Source organism: Notolabrus celidotus, chromosome 24, assembly GCF_009762535.1.
Source record: "Notolabrus celidotus isolate fNotCel1 chromosome 24, fNotCel1.pri, whole genome shotgun sequence".
NCBI lineage: Eukaryota > Metazoa > Chordata > Actinopteri > Labriformes > Labridae > Notolabrus > Notolabrus celidotus.
The window spans coordinates 685,278-707,491 of NC_048295.1; the positions used below are offsets into that span (position 1 = coordinate 685,278).

Below are 22,214 nucleotides of genomic sequence, written 5' to 3' on the forward strand. Positions count from 1 at the left end.
ACCTATTCTCCTTTGAATAATAGCTATCCCGTAAAAGAAGCCCAGGTCGGTGGCGAGTCTTAAATAGAATGCAGCTCCGACCGAAGGCGGGTTGTTTATTGTGTGAGCAGTGAATGAACAGATACAGGCTAACAGTGACATTTGAATTTATACCGAGTCCTCACGCTTGTTCCTCTAAACTTTAAGAGCAGCAGTGAGACCTGAAGTACAGGGGAGGAACATCACTCCCACCAGCTCCCACCAGCTCCCACGAGGCCGGAGCTTCTGTTTGTTTCTTATTTAGAATTTATCATTAGTGTGAAAGCAGAGGACAGGAAGTGTAAGACAAACAGTGAGGAGGAACAGCCTCTGTCAGAGCGAGCAGCTTCACACCCCTCAGCCTGGATGTTCAATATCCTGCGCCTGATCTCCTCCTGCCCCTCACACAACAGCTAACAGATGTGGAGGAGGCCTCCTCGTTCAGGAGGAGAGAAATCCCCGCTGCAGGAGGATCCGGCTTCTGCTCCAGGATCTACATGAACGAACGCCTCCACAAACGGCAGACCGTGACCTCCAGTTTGGGGTTGGCTTTGTAGTAACCGTGGCCTGGAGGTGGCGCTTAATGCTTCCCGTGAGAGAGAATGTGGAGAGCTCTCATGACCGGGTGCTGCGTCAGTGATCCTGCAGAGACTTCAGGCTGCAGCTGCTGATCACAGAGCTCATCATCATCAGCTGCTGATCCTCACATTTATTGATTCAGACAAACAGACAAACATTCACCGTGCAGATAGTCTACTTTATGCATATGTGTTTTTAATAATCCAGGTTGAAAAGACTCTCTCTGTTTGAGTCCACATGATAGAGGTGTGTTCAGGTGTTACATCCTCTCTTTGGAAAGCTTTAAAGGTTTGGATCAGACTCAGAGAGCCTGACAGTAACCGGGGTGGAGGAGGAGAGGTTTGATGCAGTGATCTAAATGTTGTTGTCTCATCTGTCTCCGTCTCTCCCTAACTGAGGCTTTAAAGTCAGAGTCTGCATCCTCACTGAACTCCTCCCGTGTGTGCCTTCCCCACAGCTCTCCCTCCCGACGGCGTGAAGTCCTCCGACCGACTCCTTTGATCCCTGACCCGCCGCCAAATGGTCCCCACCGCAGCCACCAGCCGCTGGTTGTTTTACAGGACCACTGACTTCCTCTACGCTTCCTGGACGGGTCCTCTAATTCACCGACACCTCAAAGTAAGTCCTTAAACTTTCATTCACTCTGCAAACACCCCGGGTCCTCTGCCCTCGCTCAGACTTTCTCTCCTGACTGAGTCCAGCCCAGGACTCCCTGTCCCCCCTGGGACTAAAGTTTAAACTCAAACACACAACACCCCTGAGTTTAACAAACAAGACCCTGAAGTTATCTCTGGTATGGCTGACTTCAGAGCATCTCTGGCATGACTGTGACTTTCCCTCTTCTCCTCTGACTTCAGTCTTTGCTCTATCTGATCCAGTACGGACCTCTGAAGGCCGGTTCTCACAATGCTACCTTCTCAAACACTAACTCCACAACAGCACGAGGGTTCAGAGTCTGAGGTGTTAGACTTCAGCTCCTCTCTCACCTGAGCGCCTCTAACTGTGAGTGACACGGAGGCCCGACACAAACAGTGTGTCACAGACCTGCAGGGGCCTCAAGTTAAAGTCTGATTGGTCCCCTCCCCCTCCTGGAGGGAGGAATGGAGGAACCAGGGGCCTCTGGGTTGTCCGGATTCCTCCTGACCCCAGGGTCTGATTGAGCCGAGGGGGGAGACTGATGCTAAAGAGTCCCACATGCTCCCCGGACTAGAAATGTTAGGGTCTGCAGCTCGGCTGCTGCGGCAGAGTCTCAGAGTTTGTTCTCTCTCTCTTTAACATGCCTGTCGGACGAGGAAGAGGAAGAGGCTCTTCATCAACACGCAGCCCGCCAGCTTTCACATGTGCTGATCGGCGCTCTGATAACAGGCGGGGAGAGACGATCTGTCCTCCACAGATCTGGGATCACTCCTTTTTTGCACGTGTCAAAATGTCACGGCGGGCGTCTCTCTGCACAGCGTGGGGCATCCTTCATATCCGCCCTTGAAATCCACACACACACACACACACACACACACACACACACACACACACATGGACTCCCCTGCTCGACTGGTGCTGTCAGGCGTGATGGTGGCGTTCTCTCCGTCCCTTCAGGAGTTAATTAACACACGCATCAAAGCGGCTCCCCGAGAGCTCTGGGTACACAGCAAAGAGGAGGAACTACAGGCCCCCAGCGGCCCCTGGACCTTTGATTTCTGATGTCTCTGGGTCTCTGGGTGTGTGTGTGTGTTAGTGTGTGTGTGTGTAGGAGTGTGTGTGTGAAGCCGTAGCATTAAACACAGCTCGTTTTCATCATGTGTAATTGCTGCTGCCTGAGAGTTGCTTTCCTCTGTCGCAGGACGTTTCTCACAACGCTGAGGAGAAAGAGTGTGAGTGTAACTCACAGAGTAAATGTTTGTGGAACCGTGTGTGTGTGTGTGTGTGTGTGTCACATATAGACCACATCATGTTAAGGTTTATGACCTCATGGCGTCTGTAGTTGTGCTCGTGTTGACTCTCTGTCCTCGTGCGTCCCGGCTGCAGTAAAAATAATAATCAGGTCCGGGTGTGAGTTTGTGTTTGTGGTGATTATCAGGGTCAGAGAGGAAAGCAAACACACACACACACACACACACACCACAGGAAGTGTGTGTGCAAACACTGACACACTGGAGCACGCTGTAAAGTCGTGATGATTTCTCTGATTTACATGGAGAGGATGGAGTAAAGTCACAGTCCGTATATTTACATGTTTGAAGGAGGTCAGAGTTTAATTGTACAGATTATTTAAACTCAGTAATGAACTTAGTTTAGTGACAGCTCAGGATTAAATCAGCTGGTTCTCAGATCCTCTGAGCACACTTCTTAAAGATGATCTTTTATTCTCTCTCTGTTGAAACTCTGAAACTCTGAAACTCTGTGCTCACTGATTTGTTAAAATCTGCACATGCATCCTTCAGAGCGGATCCTTCAGAGGAGTCCTCCGTACCTCCAGACTGATGTTGGAACAGTTCTGGATGTTTGTGGTGAATTTAAAACACACACTGAGTGAGTTTTTTCCCCCCCTGCCCTGGGTTCAGTTCTTCTTTTCTCCCCTAAACCCACAAGGAACACTGGCCCCGGGGCCACACGGAGTAATTGGTGTGGACTTGTTGTTTTGTGGGATAAGAGACTTTTGAGTCCTCACAGCGGGGAGTTTTACTCACTTCCAATTCACATTTATCGCGCTCTGCATGCCAGACTCCTTTCTTTCCTCTCCTTTTTGTGCTCTGAATCCTTGGTTTCTCTGCGTTTTGCAGTCATTAAAGTCTCCACAGAGCTTCCACAGAATCAGAGCAGCAATCAGTGGTGACGGGCGGGCGGGCGGGCGGGCGAGCGGGCCGCGGGGGTGGAAACGTGTGAAAGTGACAGCGAGGGAAGGCGCTCAGGGCAGGATGAAAGTGACATCCCCATCACAGGTTTTTGGGAAGCCCCCATGTCATCCTGAATAATGTGAAGGGCCCCATTATTCCCTCACATCTTTTCAGCCCCCTCCCGCTCCCTGACTGCAGGAACTCTTCATCCTGCACAATAGCTAATGCACTAAAACGTTTTTTCTGATGCAAATGAATGTAACCGGCCATTCAGTGTTAAAACCCACTGAGGCAGAGGAGCTGCAGGTTCCTCCACTTTCTTCTGCTCCTCCTGTTTTATTCTACAAATAAACTGAGAGCTGGAATCATTCAGAAAACTCATTCAGATAACTGATTCAAACTGAGGCCTTCTCAAACCTCTGTGATCAGATATCACACGGAGGAGCTGGTCTGGGTATTTTAGGGGATGATGAATCTGACTCTCTCTGCAGGAACATCTTTTATTTTAACTCTTACTGATGATGAGGAGGAGGATTCAGAGATACCTTCAGGTGCTTTAACATTTATTCTAGATTAAAGGTGGAATTTGAGAGGGAAACTGAAACTTTCCTCAGCCTTTAAAAATCTTTAAATTCAGTCTGCAGCTTTTTAAATATCAGGTTGCAGATTCCTGAGATTCCTGCCTCGGTGTGAACCTCCACTAACCTGAGACATCCAGAAACACACTCCTGTTCTGTGTGAGGCCCTGAACGAGCTGCTGCACATCTGACTCTGTTTGATTCATGAAGCTGAGAATAATAATTCACAGTTTGGGAGTTTTAATAAATCAATTAAAGAGGAAGAGAGGAGCAGAGAGAGTCACTTATATAAATCAAAGTTTAGATCTTTGGGGAGTGAGAGAGAGAATTAAAACCCCTCTTTAAATGAATCTTAGTGAATTAGAGAGTCTCTGTATTCAGTCTTTAGAGCCCCGCTGCTCCCTCTCTCTGCTCTCTCTGCGCTGAGAGCACATGGCACAAACACTCACCCTCCGTCCCTCCTCTGGCCCCAGGATCAGGTCCGGACTCCTCTGTCCCCCCTCTTCTCTCTGGATCAGGTCAAACTGTTTCTCTCAGTAAAGGAGAAAGTCCTGCCGTGCTGCAGAAATCCCCCGGACTCATGAAATCCGGTCTACAGGACGGCGCGCGTCATTTGGAAAAGTTAGTCCTCGGAGCGCGCGCGAGACAAAAGTTCACTGGGCTGTCTTTGAATGCATCACGGATCCATCAGAGTTTACAGAGCGCGGGACAGAGACTTGAAGAAGTCCACGAGGACAGAGACTTGAAGAAGTCCACTAGGACAGAGACTTCATGAAGTCCAGCACAGGAACTTTACCGGGATGCTGCGGAGCGCCTGAGTCCTGACGCGCTGTTTTCAGCAGGAGGCGCACCCCCTTAACTTCTTTACTCTCTCTCTCTCCCTCTCTCTCTCTCTCTCTCTCTCTCTCCCTCCCTCCCTCCCTCCCTCTCTCCCTCCCTCTCCCCCGTTGCGCGTTCACTCATTTATTACCTGTAATTAATAACGCAGTAATATTTTTTTAACCTTGCTGTTTCAGAATAAATAAATAGATAATAAATAGTAAATGTCACTGAATCAATAAATGAATTAATTGATTAATTATCTGCTCTCTGTTTTAAAATAAAGGACCTTAAATTTGATATTTAGGGAGCTTTATTTAGCTTCTTCTTAATTCCAGTGAAGCGCTTCTTTTCCCCCTTATTCTAAATTAAATGTTTTTATTCTAATTATATTTATACATATATATATATATAATTGATTAACTAAACACTATTTAAAACATAAACATTATGAAGGTTTCTTCTGTGTAAAGAGAAGATAATTTATGGAGGTAAAGCAGCGTGAAAATTAAAGATCTGCAGGACATATGAAGAACAGGAGAGAGCAGGAACACGGAGTTATATAAATAATGATGCTCTGAAAATCAATAACACCTCTGAGGAATTATCAGACACTCTCCTCACACTGAAGGGGAACAAAAAGCACAATAAGGCCACCTTAAATAGATATTTAATTTGTTATATGTTCATTTAAAATATGAGATGAAGAGGAGAGAGATTTAAAATCATCCTTCCTTCAGAGAGAAGATTCCTTCCTGCAGTTTGAAGCTTCCTCAGAGTCCGGATGGTTGAACAGTCCGGTCCTCTGACAGTCAGAGATCATCTGAGGAGGAGTGTGATCAGAGCGTTCATTAGAAATCACACAGTGACACCTGCTGGTGCACTGAGTGTACTACACACAGGCCTGTAACACTGTTTCCTCTCTGCACTGTGTGAGTGGAGCTTCTGTCTTTGTATGATCTTAGTGACAGCGCTCGTCTTTCTCCTCCCTCCTCCTCCTCCTCCTGTCTCCATCATGTCGTCAACTTTTTAACCTCACAGCTGATGTTTCCTCAAAGTCTGTCTTTGAGTTTCTGTCCTGAGTCCTTGAGGTCACATTTAGGAGCTGTTGTATCGTAGTTTCTGAATCATGTTGTGAATTTAGAAGTGAAGCTTTAATCTGAGAGTTGAAACCCTGATAGAGTCTGTGCTGCAGAGACGACTGAACAGATCATTGAGATCAATACTTCCATCCTGTGTGTGATGCTCCCTGATGTTCATGTCTTCTAACTCTCTGATGAAGCGCTCACACTTTGATGAAACAGCGTCCTCTAGTGGGAACAAGCTGTAACAACAACAGTCTGAAAAGCACACACATATCTGAGGTGTTGATTTGCTGAAAGGTCAGATTAGGACCTTTAATCTGATCAGCTGATCGATGTTGATTGTTGTCTGAAGGGACGTCTTTCTAACCGTCCTCTAAGTGTGAGGTAGATCTCAGAGCATGGAGGGAGTCAGACCCTGCTGTGAGCTCTCTGAGTGATCTGTGTCTGTGCTGCAGCTCTGACCCTCAGGATGTTTTTGCTTTGCATGATCTCTTTCCTCTCTTGGAAGAAGAAGTGTCTGACCACCTGCAGCCCGATCACAGTCTGGGATCAGCCTCCAGCTCCAGTGAACCCCTCAGTGAGATGAGCCAAATGAAATGAAAATAAAACACGGAAGTGAAATCATAACTGTTAAAAAACGATGCTATCACTTCAAGCTCGGCACATATGGAAGCAATCTTCCCTGCGAGCTGAGATAATATACAATATCTTTTAAAACTGTTGCGTGAGAAATCTTTTCCCCCATGGTGCCATCGGATCCTGATGACTTCCACAGACCTGTTCCTATCTGTCCCCGCTGTGGGAACACTGGGAATCAGACTGATCAGGGTTTATACTGCTGAACGTCAGAGAGGCTGCAGACGTTAGGACTAATCACTGCAGGGGCACAGACAGGATATTAACACACATAAAGACTTACAGTGTTGTTTCCTACACTTCCCAGAATGCCTCTCTCTCATGCTTCTTCTTCTTCTTTGTTTGCTTTTTGTTGTATTGTCGAACAGGAGGGCAAACTTTAACACCCGAGCATGATAACTTGAATCTGAAATGAAGCCTCTGACACAGCTTTCTTACTTTTAAAGAATGTGGCTTCCAAAGTTAATATTTCTGAACCCCACAGATGATTAAAGCATCAAACATTGAGCGTATTAAAACAAGCATGAGTGAGCTGAGGGAATCATCTCCTCCTTTGAGAGGTGTTGAGTAACTGATGAGTCCAGGGATCACATTTAAAGGATCTGACTTCTCTCTGAATCCTCATGAAGTCCCTGCTCTGATTATTTAGACCTGTCCTCTCTGACAGCGATCACCTGCCGTACCTGAACCCTTCCTCCACATGTGAGCCTCTCGGCCTCAGCTGAGACTCGCCTGCTTCAGTCTTCAGTCTCAGAAAAACACATGTTGGACGACCCTCGACCTTTAATATCCGCTCACTTTATTTGGAGCGTCCCCCTCCTCCCTCCCTCCCTCTCCTCCTCCTCCTCCTCCCTCTCTGATGCGTATTAAATCAGATATGCTGAGTGGAGGAACAAACCCCCCCTCCATCACCTCTCACTTAACCCCCCCGACCCCAGGTTCTCATTTAGCCCGGGTCTCCTCTCTCTGTGTGTTTGCTATGACTGAGCGGGCGGCTGTATTGACCTTAATATAGAGAAGCAGATGAACACACGGCTTCACACGGGACGGGTGACGACATCAAACAAACAGGAAGCAGCTCCAAGACAGACGGCGAGCACAATCTGAACGCCTCAGCCCTGCTCTTACATATGACCCTGGACTAAAGAAAGTCCAAGTCCAGGAGGCTTTAACAGGTCAGCATGAGTCCACTTTAAACTGCATGCAGAGTGCAAGACTTTAAACACTCCCTGAAGTTATCATGAGGGATCCCTGAATCCATAGATTCACAGATTCACTTGAATCATGCACAGGCTGCAGACATGCAAGACTTTGTCAAGCTAGTGATACGACATTAAGAGTCTGAGGATCCCCAAAGTTATCATGAGGGATCCCTGAACCTCAGATTCACTTGAATCATGCACAGGCTGCAGACATGCAAGACTTTGACAAGCTAGTGATACGACATTAAGAGTCTGAGGATCCCCAAAGTTATCATGAGGGATCCCTGAACCTCAGATTCACTTGAATCATGCACAGGCTGCAGACATGCAAGACTTTGTCAAGCTAGTGATACGACATTAAGAGTCTGAGGATCCCCAAAGTTATCATGAGGGATCCCTGAACCTCAGATTCACTTGAATCATGCACAGGCTGCAGACATGCAAGACTTTGACAAGCTAGTGATACGACATTAAGAGTCTGAGGATCCCCAAAGTTATCATGAGGGATCCCTGAACCTCAGATTCACTTGAATCATGCACAGGCTGCAGACATGCAAGACTTTGACAAGCTAGTGATACGACATTAAGAGTCTGAGGATCCCCAAAGTTATCATGAGGGATCCCTGAACCTCAGATTCACTTGAATCATGCACAGGCTGCAGACATGCAAGACTTTGACAAGCTAGTGATACGACATTAAGAGTCTGAGGATCCCCAAAGTTATCATGAGGGATCCCTGAACCTCAGATTCACTTGAATCATGCACAGGCTGCAGACATGCAAGACTTTGACAAGCTAGTGATACGACATTAAGAGTCTGAGGATCCCCAAAGTTATCATGAGGGATCCCTGAACCTCAGATTCACTTGAATCATGCACAGGCTGCAGACATGCATCCATCCTGGAGGATTTTAAAAACCCGGTTCTGCAGAGATCCTCGTTTTTAAGACTCAATCGTTAACATTCTCTTGCTCGGTCTGCTCTGAAGGAGGACCAGGTTCAGTCTGAACTTCAGGACACTAAGGCAGATCACTCAGAGTCCTTTCTGTCAGAGTCTCTGGGTTCTTTGGGGAATGTGTGATCCGAGTTGTCATCACTTCCCGTCTGAATGTATCCTGGTTCATGTTGTCCGGCGTCAGAGTCTGTTTCTATCTTTGTGTGATATTTCATGATGCGTGGGTGAAAGAGTGTTTACATGAGCTACAGCTGGACAGAGAACACTTCACTCTTCTTCAATTAGAATAAGTGATGGCAGCGTTTCTTTCTCCATTAGCCGGCGGGGGACGTGATTTTCAATCCCATGTTTGACACTAATAGTCGGACAATCTGCCCTCCGCCTCCGTCAGCCATTCATCCAAACCAGCAGCCCCGAAAGTTCCCATGCTGTGTAGGGTGCCGCTCCTATGTAAATGTGTGTGTGTGTGTGTGTGTGTGTGTTTGTCTGCTGGCTGAGGGCCAACAGAGATCTGTCAGTCTTTTAGGGACCCATCAGCCTCTGTGCGTGGGGACAATGAGGAGGACACAGACTCCCCTGCGTCTCTGCCCGTCTCGCTGTCTGACTAACTGATGACACAGATTCTTTCACACCAGCACGTCTGTTCATCAGCCGACAAATCCTTCTTCATTTGTGACCGCCATGTCGTCTGAGAGCTGAATTACAGCCGGACGAGTCAGAGAGTCAGGGAGTTCAGTCATCCCCACCTCCGCTCAGATCCTGTCACCTCCCGGCCTCTTCATCTGAGTCAGGCTTCACTTTCAGGGTCTCTCAGTGAACAGGAGCATCCTCTAACTTACAGATAACAGACCCATGGTGTTCATCAGCTGCAGAGATTCAGTCTGCTCTTCTGAAGAGGTTTTAGATAAACGTTAACATGGATCAGAACTGAAGCTCTTCTTTCTGCTTAGATTGACTCTTGCAGCAGATTTGACGTGACGTGTCCGTGTAGCTCTAAACCAGAGGGTTAGCTTGTTGTGACTTTGAGGACTGGTTAGTGTGTGTGTTGTGTGTGACAGAGACTGAATCCTGGACTGCAGAGGAGGGTATGAACTGGTTAGTGTGTGTTGTGTGTGACAGAGACTGAATCCTGGACTGCAGAGGAGGGTATGAACTGGTTAGTGTGTGTTGTGTGTGACAGAGACTGAATCCTGGACTGCAGAGGAGGGTATGAACTGGTTAGTGTGTGTTGTGTGTGACAGAGACTGAATCCTGGACTGCAGAGGAGGGTATGAACTGGTTGGTGTGTGTTGTGTTTTACAGAGACTGAATCCTCTCTGGACTGCAGAGGAGGGTATGAACTGGTTGGTGTGTGTTGTGTGTGACAGAGACTGAATCCTCTCTGGACTAGAGGAGGAGGGTATGAAAGTGAATCCACTGGGCCTGCTGGTTCCAGAGATTATGGAGCTTTCTAAAGGTCACACATTTTTCAGCCATTCAGTATTTTTCTTGCTCAAGTGTCCTTGAGAAAGACTCTCGAGCACTCATCCTGCACAGATTGTTCTGTTTGAGAGCCTCGGCCTCCAAATGTAAATTCCTGTTGAACACGGAGACGTCATTCTGTGCACAAAGCAGCGGCTCCAACGGCCCCTGAGCCCCATTCTCAGATAAGTCTCTCTGTAAGCCTGCAGACGGGAGCGTCCGTTCTCATGTCTGACATCATGTATGGGAGCACTTGTCTCAGCCGACTGGACGCACGTGGCCCTCTCCAGAACCCGGTGACACGCCAACAATGCATGTCAGCAGCGTCGCGGAGGACTCGCGGGCTCCACGCTGGGCAGAGACGAGGGAAAGTCACACTCAAGTGATCTGAGAGGAGATGAATGTCAAAGTGCGGAGTGGGGTCCCCTCGCGGAGGTCCCGTCACATCTGACCAGTCCCACCGTCCCGTTCTCACCGAGGAGCTGCTGAGGGGTTTGGTTCTCATCGGACTGAACTGGAAGCTTCGTCACATGAGGCCTGTGTTGGAGGGGCAACCACGAGGGCCTGTTCCTCTGTTCCTCTGCAGAAAGTCTAAATCCCTCTGCTCCCCGTGCATCAGAGAGGGACTGGAGGAGCCTTTACAGACTGTCCTACAGTCTCCTCTCTCATTCCTCAGCTGACACAGAGTCTGCACAGGTTTTAAAAACAGGACGTGTTGAACCTGCTCCTGCTCCAGCTCGGAGGGAGATCTGGAACCTGATCTGGACTCTGAGAAGCAGGTTCTCTGTGTGTCAGGTTAAATAATAAGTTTAAATTGAGTCGTCAGTCATGAACCCCCTCACAGAGCCCTCACTTTAACCACCACTCTGCCACTTGTGTCAGAGTCCCTCTGTCTCTTAAAGCCTCCACATGCCCGGTCTTTGTTGTGCTCTCTGTGTGTGTGTATGTGTGTGTTTGCATACCTGTGTGTGTATATGTGTGTGCTCTCTCCCCGTGGAGTCTGACTCTGTTCCTTTGTCCCATCCAGAGGAGCAGTAATTGCTGCTTTGTGCTTTAATTAGATCAGTGCACAGAGCCTTCATTCACACACAGCCTGTCCTCATAAACCCTTCAATCAGCGGCCATTTTGTCAGGAACTGTCAGGAAGCAGGGAGAACTCTGCAACATTATTAGCACCATTGTGCCGTCGTACCGCATGGTGGGCCGTCACTCGGCCGGACGCCGCCGCCGTGAAGGAGGGAGGGAGGGAGAGGAGGGAGATTAGAGCTCAGGGATGAAGGCAGGTTTGGCCTCATTGTGCTCCGGCGTTGGGAAACGCTCGATGTGGAGCAGCAGGGCGGCTTCCGTTCAGCCTTTGTAACTTGTTGAGGGGAGGGGGGTGCTGGGATGCTGGGATGCTCAGGGCCCCCACAGCTAAACCCGCCTGTGGATTTATAAACCCCGGGTGTCCCCTGCTTCATTCCAGAGTGATGAGCCCACACATGAGAGACGGGAGAGTGATGGGATGTTTCCAGAGCTGGACTGGACTGGACTCTGGGTTTTATCAGAGGAACCAGATTTAACTCTTCAACACTGACACTGAGCTCCAAGGATTCTGGACTTTTAAAGTCCACTATCAGAGAACCAGGGTCTCACGCTCTTTAAGATTAACACTTCATGTTCACTTCATTCACAGTCACATGACAGGATGAACAAGGAAGTTACAAAACAACACAGAACTATAAGAGTCTCCATCGGTGCAGGATCTGTTCACTGGCCCAGGATCTTCTCCCTGGTGCAGGTTGTGGTCTAGTTCTGACATGGAGGAGCCGGTCTAAAGCTCTGCTCTGTATTCTCCCTTCAGACTCTGAGTTATTCTGTCTCTTCCTGTCGTTCTTCCTGTCGTTCTTTGTCTTTATAAAGTTCTGTGTTGTGATATTTGTTGTAATAATGCATGAAGACAGTGATCAGGAGGATTCTGCACCCTCCCAGTCTTACCAGCAGGTTAGTGAGTTCAGTACATCCCTGCATACCAGGATTATTAGTCCTCAGTCCGCTCCGTCACCGGGCGTGATGGATACACAAACAGCTCTGAAGTGTTTTCACCTGAACAAACTCTTCTTCTGGGCGGATCCTGCTCCTCCTCAGGTCCACGGCCTGCTTCCAATGTTCTGCAGTTTAGAGGAGATTTGGTCGGAGGCAGAATTAAAGTTGACCCAAGCTTTTGTTACGGTGTAAAGCCTCGCTGGAGTAATGCAGCATGACGCTCACAGACCTCAGCGGAGAAATTACACGAGGTGGAGAGTGTGGCTCAGGACAGAGAGATGTTTGTTCACCTGCAGCTCCGACCACTAGAGGTCAGTAATGAGCTGTGGGCTGAAAACAAGAACTCTGAGTCCAAATACATCCTGTAGTTTTATAAGATTCTTTAACCTCTGACATCCTGCTCTGTCTGAAACATGAGGAGCAGATCTGTGTGTGAAAGTAAAGAGTCTTTATCACAGCTGATATATCCAAACCAGAAACAGAGACACTCTTCGGTCTCTAACGTTCATAAGACTCTAAGTATCTATCTTAACTTCTGAAAGGTTTACTGAGATGAGATCTGAAAACTTTAAACTCTGAGTGAGGAACACAGGGAGGAACGTTTGACCTCTCTGTACAGTCTTTGTTCAGGAGGAGGAGGAAAGGTGGCAGCCGTCACCCCAGGCCACTGTCCCATGTCGGGGAGTGTATCACATGGCTGTCAGCCTCATCCATCACTGAGCAGGACCGTGTGTGTGTGTGTGTGTGTGTGTGTGTCTGTACATCACTCACATTAAGTATTTAGGAGGAGCGTGGATCAGAACTCGCTGCCAGACGTCTGTGTCGTCTTTTTAATTTCATGCCTTTTGCTCACACTTTAATGCAGGACTATTTAAAATGTCAGCTCCTGAATGAACCACAACTAATAGCAGAAAGGGTCAAAGGTCAACACATGTAAGGAAATATCCCTGTGACCCTGCAGTGGTCAAGTCTGATCCACCAAAGGGAGCAGGTGGAGAGCTGGGCGGAGAGGGGTGAGTGTGTTTCTGTAACCTGCAGTGAGTGTCTCTCCCTCCGCCTGGCTCCGCCTCCTCCCTCTCTAAAGGTCACAGGTTGGATGACGTATGGCTCCACAGCAGCCATCCACCCATCCTGACCTGCGTGCCCCTTAGGCGGGACTCTGAACCTGTACCTGCTGGATCACCTGCGGCGCTCTGACTGGCGCCTGCCCCGCCCCCGATCAGCCGTGTTTCAGTTTCAGGTTTTTGTTCAGCCGGACGCCGATCGGACGCCGTGAGATCAATGATGTTTCAGGTCTTTGTGTTGACTGTAACATGACTGGAGGAGGAACGTGGGAAGGGAAGAGGAGGGTGTGTGTGTGTGTGTGAGTGTGTGTGTCAGTCTGAGGGACACTAATCATGTTTAAGTGGGAGGATTGTTGTTTTAAAATGAGAGAATATCAGGTGAGAGCATACCTGGGATTATCCTCCATAGAGACGCACTGAGGGAAATGTCAGAGTAAAGATCAGACTTCATGTTGGAGGTTTCACTGATGCTTCAAAGCTCAGAGAGTCTTTAAGAAGAAGAGGAGAAGAGATGTGTCTCTCTGAGCTGGTCACATCGAAGCTCCCCTCTCTGATCCGTGTTCAGGAGTTTAAATCATCCTCATGCACCGAGCTCTCAGCCCTGTCTTCACCATCATCACGTCTCTGCTCCGTTTTATTTCCCACTTAAAGATCCGTCTCTTTATCAGTGACCTCTGACCCTGCAGCTGTCCCGTCAGCAGCTCTCTGTCTGTCTGGTTTATCTGGAAGCTTGAGATCACTTCCTCTGCATTCCTGTGAGGAGAGTCTGAAACATGTCGTCCAATAAAGAGGAGGGTTCCTGTTTGTGCGAGGAGAGAGAGGACCCGGCGTCCCGCTTCCATCTGGTCGTCCACGAGACCGGTCTGTTTGGAGGCTCCAGATGCGTCTGTAATTCAGCGCAGACCTTCCAGATCAAGGCATTTCCTCTGAACCCCTCCTGACATCCATCCCCAACTTTCATTAAACCCCTTCATACAGCCTGAAGCGCGGCGGCGGCGGCGGCCATTTGCACCAGTGGGCTCAGCTCCTCGACGCTCCACGCCGTCATCTGTGGTCGGACATGTGCGTGCGCCTGCAGCTGGAATTCCTCTCCATCTGCAGAACGAGGAAATGAGGCCGCAGATCTCTGCGAGCTGAGAAGAGATTGTAATAAGGACGAAGGAGAGACACATTCCTGACTTAAGAGGGACATATTGAACGGCTGGGAGATGACTGGAGATAACTGGAACACAGACAGGAGGATCAGTGGTTACCTAAACGCTTCCACGGGTTCCAATCAGGTCTCTGCTGCTCGCCGGGCCCTCAGGTGGCATGACCGACTCCTGGCAGGTGTCTCTAAACAAGTCCTCAAACATCCAGAGATGTTCTTTCCTCCAGGATTCCTCTCTGACTTCAAACTGATCCAGATCTGAGCACACGATCCAGACCGGACCCTGATCTCGGCCTGCTGATGAACAAAGACATGAGAACCGTGGAGCTTCATCAAAGCATGACAGAGAAACATCAACATGTGCTGAAGAGGAGGAACTCTTCCTCAGGAACACCACCATGATGTCAGGAGCATTTCAGCCTGTAGGGGGCGCCAGCACGGCTTCAGAGTGCTGTTGTTGTTGACGTAGGTGTTTATGAATGAGTCTTTGGTTGGTGGATGTGTTTGGAAGGTGTAGGAGTGTGTGTGTGTTCATGTGTGTGTGTGTGTGTGTGGAGGAAAAGGTCAGGAGGTGTCCTTTGTTTTTCCTCTCCCCTCATCTTTCCCTTCTGTTCCCACGCCGCGGCGGTGATGAATCACAATCACACGGGCTCGCTTTGAACTTCAGCGCCGGCTCTCCGTCCCCCTCTCTCAGATAGATGAATCTGACGACAGGCCGACCTCCGGAGCCTCTGCAACACGCCGCTCTGACATGTCATCGACGTCTGGCTGGAGAGGTGAGGGCCTCGGAGCTCCCTGATTGGCTATCTCTGTGCGCGGGGTGTAAAGGTCACGGCAGAGTTTTTTCAGAGCGTGATAAGCTGCTGTTTGACCTTATCACTGCTCCGGCTTAGACTGAGCTTTCTGACATATGATATGAAAGCTGCAGGGATGAAAGGGTCTCTTCAGCACCTTCAACACTGTGTTTACTGAAACAACATATACGTTACACACAAGGAGGAGGAGGAGGAGGAGGAGAGGAGGAGGAGGAGGAGAGGAGAGGAGGAGGAGAGGAGGAGAGGAGGAGGAGAGGAGAGGAGGAGGACGAGGAGAGGATGAAGGATGATTTCAGAGACTGAGTGACATGTTTGTGGTGAACGCCCCGGCTCAAGGTCGGATGGGTTTTCAGTAAATAAGACAGGAACAGTATGTAACAGTAAACTGTATTTATTTCTTCTTCAGTGTCTTTAAAGTTTGTTTACTCCAGGGACAGACGGGAGGACTTTCCCCCTCCAGCTCCTGCAAAGTGATTAATTCCAAACACATTTAGTGAACCACAGCAGTAAACATCTGCAGGCTGCTCTTTGTGTTTGTTGTAAACAAAATGAAATAACCTCCATCAGTGAACTCAAACACGGACTATTGTTCCAGCTCTGCAGGGGCAGAGTGACCGGGGCCAGACCCGCTGATCTCCAAAACAAGGAGCCTCCTCTCGGTCTGAGAGAGCAGGTGAGAATGTCATCGCAACCCTCAGAGTGTGAAAACAAGAGTCAGGAACATCTCCTGATATCGCCCCGCTTCAGAGAGAAACTGACTCACAGGAAACATGGGAACAGAGAGAGAGAGAACTCAAACCTGAACACTGAGAAGTCCTTCACCAGGTTTTATTCTTAGATCACAGAGATTCAAGGCTGCAGACTCAAGTGTGAAAACACCGTGTGGTCAGGAGGAGGGAGGTGCAAGTTCTGATTCCTACATTTGAACAGCTGCAGAGGCTTCTTTAGGAGACTCACAGAGAGACTGGTTCTGAATGTAGACCCTGACCTCTCCCTCTCCCTCTGCCTCACGTCATCTCTAAGGACATTTACAGAGACCTTGGTGGTCTTCCTCCTCCTTTAACTGCTTTCCTAAAAAACACCACTCTGAGTGAAAGAGTTCAGAAGGTCAAAGGTCACTGAGGAAGAGGGAATTGATCAAGAACACCCGAAGCATCCAGTAAACCCTGACGGAGCCGCTCCGCTCGCTCACAGAGGTTTACGACTCTCTGAGAGTCCGTGACACCTCGCAGATCTCCAGGTCTCACGTTTCAAATCCTGCCTCCGCTCCATCCTTCACGTCTGGACTACATTCAAGTCCACGTCCAAGGCTACATGGGGAGGAGGGGAGAGATGGGAGAGAGGGGGAGAGAGGGGGAGGAGGGGGGTGTCCAAACAAGCCTGAGTAACCTGAGAGCGCTGACCTGAGCTGTACCAGAGGAGGCGGGGTTATCGCTCCTGATCTCTGGACCTCTTCCAGCCCGCTCCACCTCGGCTTGACCCCCGACCCTACCGTGTGAGAGCGTCTGTGTGTGTGTGTGAGTGTGTGTGTGTGTGTGTGTGTGAGTGTGTGTGTGTGTGTGTGTTTGCTGAGCATGCTAAGAAGCCCTGGCAAGGTGTGTGTGTGCATGTGCTTGAACATCAGATAAAGCATGCAAGGTGTGTGTGTGTGTGTGTGTGTGTGTGTGAGTGAATGAATGTGTAGTGTTTGTGTGTGTTAGATAAGACTATCTAGGCTGCGTGTGTGTGTGTGTGTGTGTGTGTGTGTGTGGATGTATGTCTGGTGACAGCAGCTGGTATATTTGTGTGTGTGTGTGTGTGTGTGTAGGATGGCTGCTGTATGGAGGATTATGGTTCTGGAGGTTTGATCCGGTCTACCACCCACTGTTGTGTCTGTGAATCTATGTCCCGGCTGCGTGGACGTTGAACATGTGGTCTATATGTCTGCAGTTAAGACCCTCAGAGTCCGGGCTGCTGTGGTTGTGAAATAATCCATGTACGATGACACGAGGACTTTGTGTGTGCCTGACGGTCTGACGGTCTGAACACAGACTGGAAGACATCTTTATAAAAGCTCTGATCCCTGCACCGTCCTGGTGTTCAACAGGCCCTGAGTCTGGACCACTTAGACCTGTTGTATCCTGAGGCAGAGGTCTGGTCTTGTGACTTTCTTTTCATGCTTAGCGATGAATCCCTGATCCTCCTGAAGGCCTCATGTCTCACTCCTCCTCGTGTCTCTGCACCGGCCTGATTCTCTGAATCCAGTTTAAAGTCCTGTCATGATGCACAGAGAGAGAAGAAGTCCTCTGGTTCCTGCAGGAAGAGAAGAAAGGTTTTATTAGAGGTCTGAGGTCTGAGGAGGATCAGGTGATGAAGAGGCTCCTTCCTTTCCTTCACGACATCATCCAACAGATTTAAGAATCCTTGAAAGTCTAAAACTCCTGTGTGGAGTTGTTGTGTTAGTCCCTCATCTGATGAATGTTCTAAAGTCTCTAAACAGAGTCCACATAGTGAAGCTGGGTCCTCTGAGGCCGGTGGATTCCTCACCCTCTCCCACGTCCCGTCTGTTTGCACTCAGGCTTTATGTGTTCCTATTTGTTCTTTATGATCATCCTAACGGACACACACAGACCTCTCTCCCTCTGTCCCCCCTCTGCTTATTTTACCCGTGACCCTCCCTGACCTTCCCGGCGCTGAGCAGGAACCGGCCGGTGCAGCGCTGGCGGCTCTTCCATCGGCCTCCCAAGAGGACTGGCAGAGATTCACAGAGCCGCCTGTCAAAATGTTGATGCTAAACGTACAAATGTTCCACTCTGAAGTGGCTTTAAAAGGGAAACATGTGTTTGGGCTCAGGCAGGAATGATGAGGTGGCGCAGACATGCAGATGCACTCAGCTTCTCTGGGATCAGAGGTACGAGAGCAGCAGGGATAAAAATGTCAAATATTCTGTGGTTTGGGTTTTTGTAAACGGAACAGTGTAAACACGGCGGCCGGTCTGAGGAGGTGTGTGGATGCCCGGGAGCTGCAGACTTGGAGGACTGGATGTGGATCCAGTGTTGGAGACATTTAGCTGCTGGATTAATCCAGGTCAGGTTTCGATTACTATCCCAGCTGTGAGAGGAGGATGACGAGGGAGCTGGAACTTTGAGGATTAAATGTTAATGGAGGTTTCTGTGGTCCCGCTGGACGCAGAGAGAGAGAGCTACAGATCCTGGAAGTTACAAGGAAACTGCATTTCATCAGAGTTTCACTTCTTTAATTTCAGACTGAGGATCTGTGGTTAGACTCACTCTGCTCTCAGGCTCTTTATACGCATAATAAAACTCTGCTGATGAGCTTTATGTCTCTCTGATGAGTTAGAAAGAAGAGGATGGTTGTTATGGAAACTTTAAAGTAAACACACATGAAGCAGCATGATGAAGGAGATCTGCTGACTCGTGTTTCTGCAGAGAGCTGGATCAGGAGGAAAACACAGACTCTTCAGCTCCATGATGCTCTGATGTGTGACTGTGTGATGTTTAGATCCAGGTTTATCTTAAAGAAGTCACTCATACTGATCTTTATATTCATGCATTCAGATAAACGTTGGAGTATTTGGACTCCCCTGTCAGATTTCATCCACACTTTGGATCATGAGTCTCAGTTTGACTCTGAAAGTAAAGACTGATCCTGTGTTTGCTCTCCGTCAGTGACTTCTCCTCCGACGAGGTGAAAGGTCATTCTTCATTCCTCTCGTCTCACACAGCTTCCCTCTCCACCTCTCCATCACATCAACATCACGCAGGACTCTAGAGGGAACACGAGGGGTTGAAGTGGCGCAGGGAGGCCGGAGCGGACGCTGGGACTGGAGGACAAAGGGTACAAGTCTGAGGTTTGGGCGTCAGGGTCTGAGAGAGGGATTAAATGAAGGACCCGGAGCCTTGTTGGGGGGTCGAGGTGGACTTTAGAGGACCCTGCTTCCCTCTTGAGCGGTGGGCAGCTGCAGCAGGCATTCTTGCTGTTCCAGCCGTCATCCAGCACCTCTTAAAAACAGCAAGGACGATTGTGAGCGGCGTGCCCTGGGCCTCCACCTGCGATTGGCCCGGTTTGGCCTCTGGTGAAGGTCCGGCTTGTAGCTGCGCTCACCCCATGGATCACTTTTAACGACTCCTCTGACAGAGTTTAGGGCTGGAGCGGGCAGACTGCAGAGATCATGTGGTGGCTTCAGGTTAGCAGCAGGTCTGAGGAGGACGGGTCAGATCTTTAGCTCACTCCTCTCCTTCCTCGCCCGTCAGAAGGCGAGGAAGCAGAACTGGAGATTTGGAAACACTCTGAAATGACGCTGAGAAACGATAACAGGGAAGTAACCCAGTCTCACTGAGGGAGGGAGGTCTGAGACTTTAAAGTCTGATTCCACTAAAGTGTTCACAGCTGAGTCCCTGAGAATATATGGTCTGTCTTTTCTTCTTCAGCTAATTCTTTCACTCAGAGATGAGCTCACACGAAGGATTCAATCCAGTCAACACATAACTCATGAAGTCAGAGTGAGCGTCAGATAAAAGTCTCCGGAGCAATCAGCCGCTCATAAAATAAGACAGTGAAGATTCAGAGACCTTTCCTAAAACTGACCCTCTGTTCTCAGAATCAATCCTCTTCATATTCAACATCTGCTGACTCTGTTCTCAGATTCATGGAATAGTTTGTGTGGTTAGCAGAGCTCTCAGTGACGTTTCTCTGGATTCAACTTTCTCAGAAGTATTTCTGCAAACGGAGGATTTGGGCCCAGACTCCGGTTTTGTCTCTGATGGTTTGGACAGACCGGGTTGCTGCGCCAGAGAGCCCCACATCTTTAGTCTTCCTCATGTGGCAGCCAGCAGGTTTCCCACATCCCTCCGCTCAGAGCTGGATTTACAAACGCCGACGTTCCCCCGGGGTCTAAGCTGCTAATGAGAGTTTACACTCCTCATGAACAGAGCGCGTCCAGAGGAAGGGAACCGAGCTGCACCGTCAGAGTCCAGACTTTCTCAGACCCTAATGGGATTCCTTCAGATTTACATCTAAGCCTGTGAGGCAGAGTTCAGGGCGCCGCGGCCCAGGATGACACAGCCGCCAATCAGAGAGTCCTTTCAAAAAGAACGACTGATTCATCTTATCCTCCTCTCCTCCTCCTCCTCCTCTCCTCCTCTCCTCCTCCTCTCCTCCTCTCCTCCTCCTCTCCTCCTCCTCTCCTCTTCTCCTCTCCTCTCCTCTCCTCCTCTCCTCCTCTCCTCTCCTCCTCTCCTCCTCTCCTCTCCTCCTCTCCTCCTCCTCCTCCTCCTCCTCTCCTCCTCTCCTCCTCTCCTCTTCTCCTCCTCCTCCTCTCCTCCTCTCCTCCTCCTCTCCTCATCCTCCTCTCCTCCTCTCCTCTTCTCCTCATCCTCCTCCCATCTCACCTAAATCTTCTTCTCCCTTTCCTCTTCATCATCCTGTCCTCCTTCATCTTTATCCTCCTCTCTTCCTCTTCTCCTCCTCCTCTCATCCTCCTCTCCTCCTCCTCTCATCCTTCTCTCCTCCTCCTGTCCTCCTCTCATCCTCCTCTCTCCTCCGATCTCATCTAAATCTTCTCCTCCCTCACCTCTTCATCATCCTCTCCTCTTCCTCCTGCTGCCTCACCCTCTCCTCTCCTCCATCATCCCTCCCTCCTTCTCTACCTCTTCCACAACTTCTCCCCCTCCTCCTCCTCCTCTCCTCCTTTCCTCTCCTCTCCTCCTCTCCTCTTCCTCCTCCCATCTCATCTAAATCTTCTCCCCCTCCTCCTCCTCTCCTCTCCTCCTCTCCTCTTCCTCCTCCCATCTCATCTAAATCTTCTCCCCCTTTTACATCTTCATCATCCTCTCCTCCTTCCTCTTTATCCACCTCTTCTCCTCCTACTCCTCTCCTCCATCATCCCTCCCTCCTCCTCCCTCTGCATCTCTCACTATCTCTCCTCCTTCCTTCCTTCCTCCACTCCACCTTACCTTTCTCTAACACCTTACCTCCTCCTCCTGTTCCTTAGAGCCAAAGAGACATCATTCAGACTCCCTTTGGAAGCTTCATGTGATCAACAGAGTGATTCAAGAAAACCAAACAAGCAGGGGGGAGAGGGAGGAGGGTGTGTGTGTGTGTGTGTGTGTGTGTGTGTGTGTGTGCGTGAGTGTGTGTGTGTGTGTGTGTGTGTGTATGGGGGGGGGGGGGAGGCTTTTCCTTTGATGAATTTGTCCAGGGGTCAAGTTCACGAGGTTGGCGTGCGTAGAAATCCGCGAGGCTTATCTCTCTAAAGAGTCCACTGAGACAATGCAGATAGAGAGGAGGGGAGGGGGGGCGGACTATTGTCCATCTGGTACAGAGGGAGGAGGAGGAGGAGGAGGAGGAGGAGGAGGAGGAGGAGGAGGAGGAGGAGGAGGAGGAGGAGGAAGAGGAGGAGGAGGAGGAGGAGGAAGAAGACAGGGGGAAAGGAGAAAGGAAGAAGATAAGGAGGGAGTGATGAGAGACATCTCATCAGAGACCTCCTCTGATAGACTTGCTCTGATAGACCTCCTCTAGTAGACCTCCTCTGGTAGACCTCCTCTGTTAGACCTCCTCTGGTAGACCCCCTCCTGCTCTGGGGGTCTCTGGGGGTCTCGTCGGTCTCGTCACCTTGAAGCTGTAGATGATGAAACATCGGAGTGATCTGTTGTTACTAAAAGAGTCTGATTCATAAACCCACACCGCCCCGTTAGTCCAGTCCAGGATCTTGTGCCCATCACTGTAAACTCCAGACCTCAGGGAGTGTGTGATCTTGTGTTGTTGTGCGTCATCACGCTGTGTGTCAGTATCCAGTGTGTGTGTGTGTGATTTAGTGAATGAAGTAACAGTGTGAGATTGGTCCTGTGGTTCAGCGTTCACTTCCTCTTCCTGTGCAGTCCGGTCTGGTCTCCCTCCATGCTGGACTTTCTGTAGATCAGTTTTTGTTGTGTTGCTTAATCTCTGTGTTTCTCAGTGCGTCACATTCAGGCGTTACTCAGTCAGGCAGCGCGTCTC

General features: G+C 49.4%; 2 protein-coding genes across 2 annotated transcripts in view; one reads left to right on the forward strand and one right to left on the reverse strand.

Annotated features, from left to right (window-relative positions):
• LOC117808232 (zinc finger protein GLI2-like) overlaps window positions 1-4,819 on the reverse strand; it is a 46,760-nt gene extending 41,941 nt beyond the window's left edge. The window contains exon 1 of the mRNA XM_034677845.1: window positions 4,456-4,819. The gene's annotated coding sequence lies outside the window, so the exon portion shown is untranslated. The remainder of the gene's footprint in view (window positions 1-4,455) is intronic.
• Window positions 1-22,214, forward strand: part of LOC117808222 (CLIP-associating protein 1-A-like) — a 148,010-nt gene that overhangs the window by 86,251 nt on the left and 39,545 nt on the right. The window contains exon 51 of the mRNA XM_034677828.1: window positions 1,055-1,215. The gene's annotated coding sequence lies outside the window, so the exon portion shown is untranslated. The remainder of the gene's footprint in view (window positions 1-1,054; window positions 1,216-22,214) is intronic.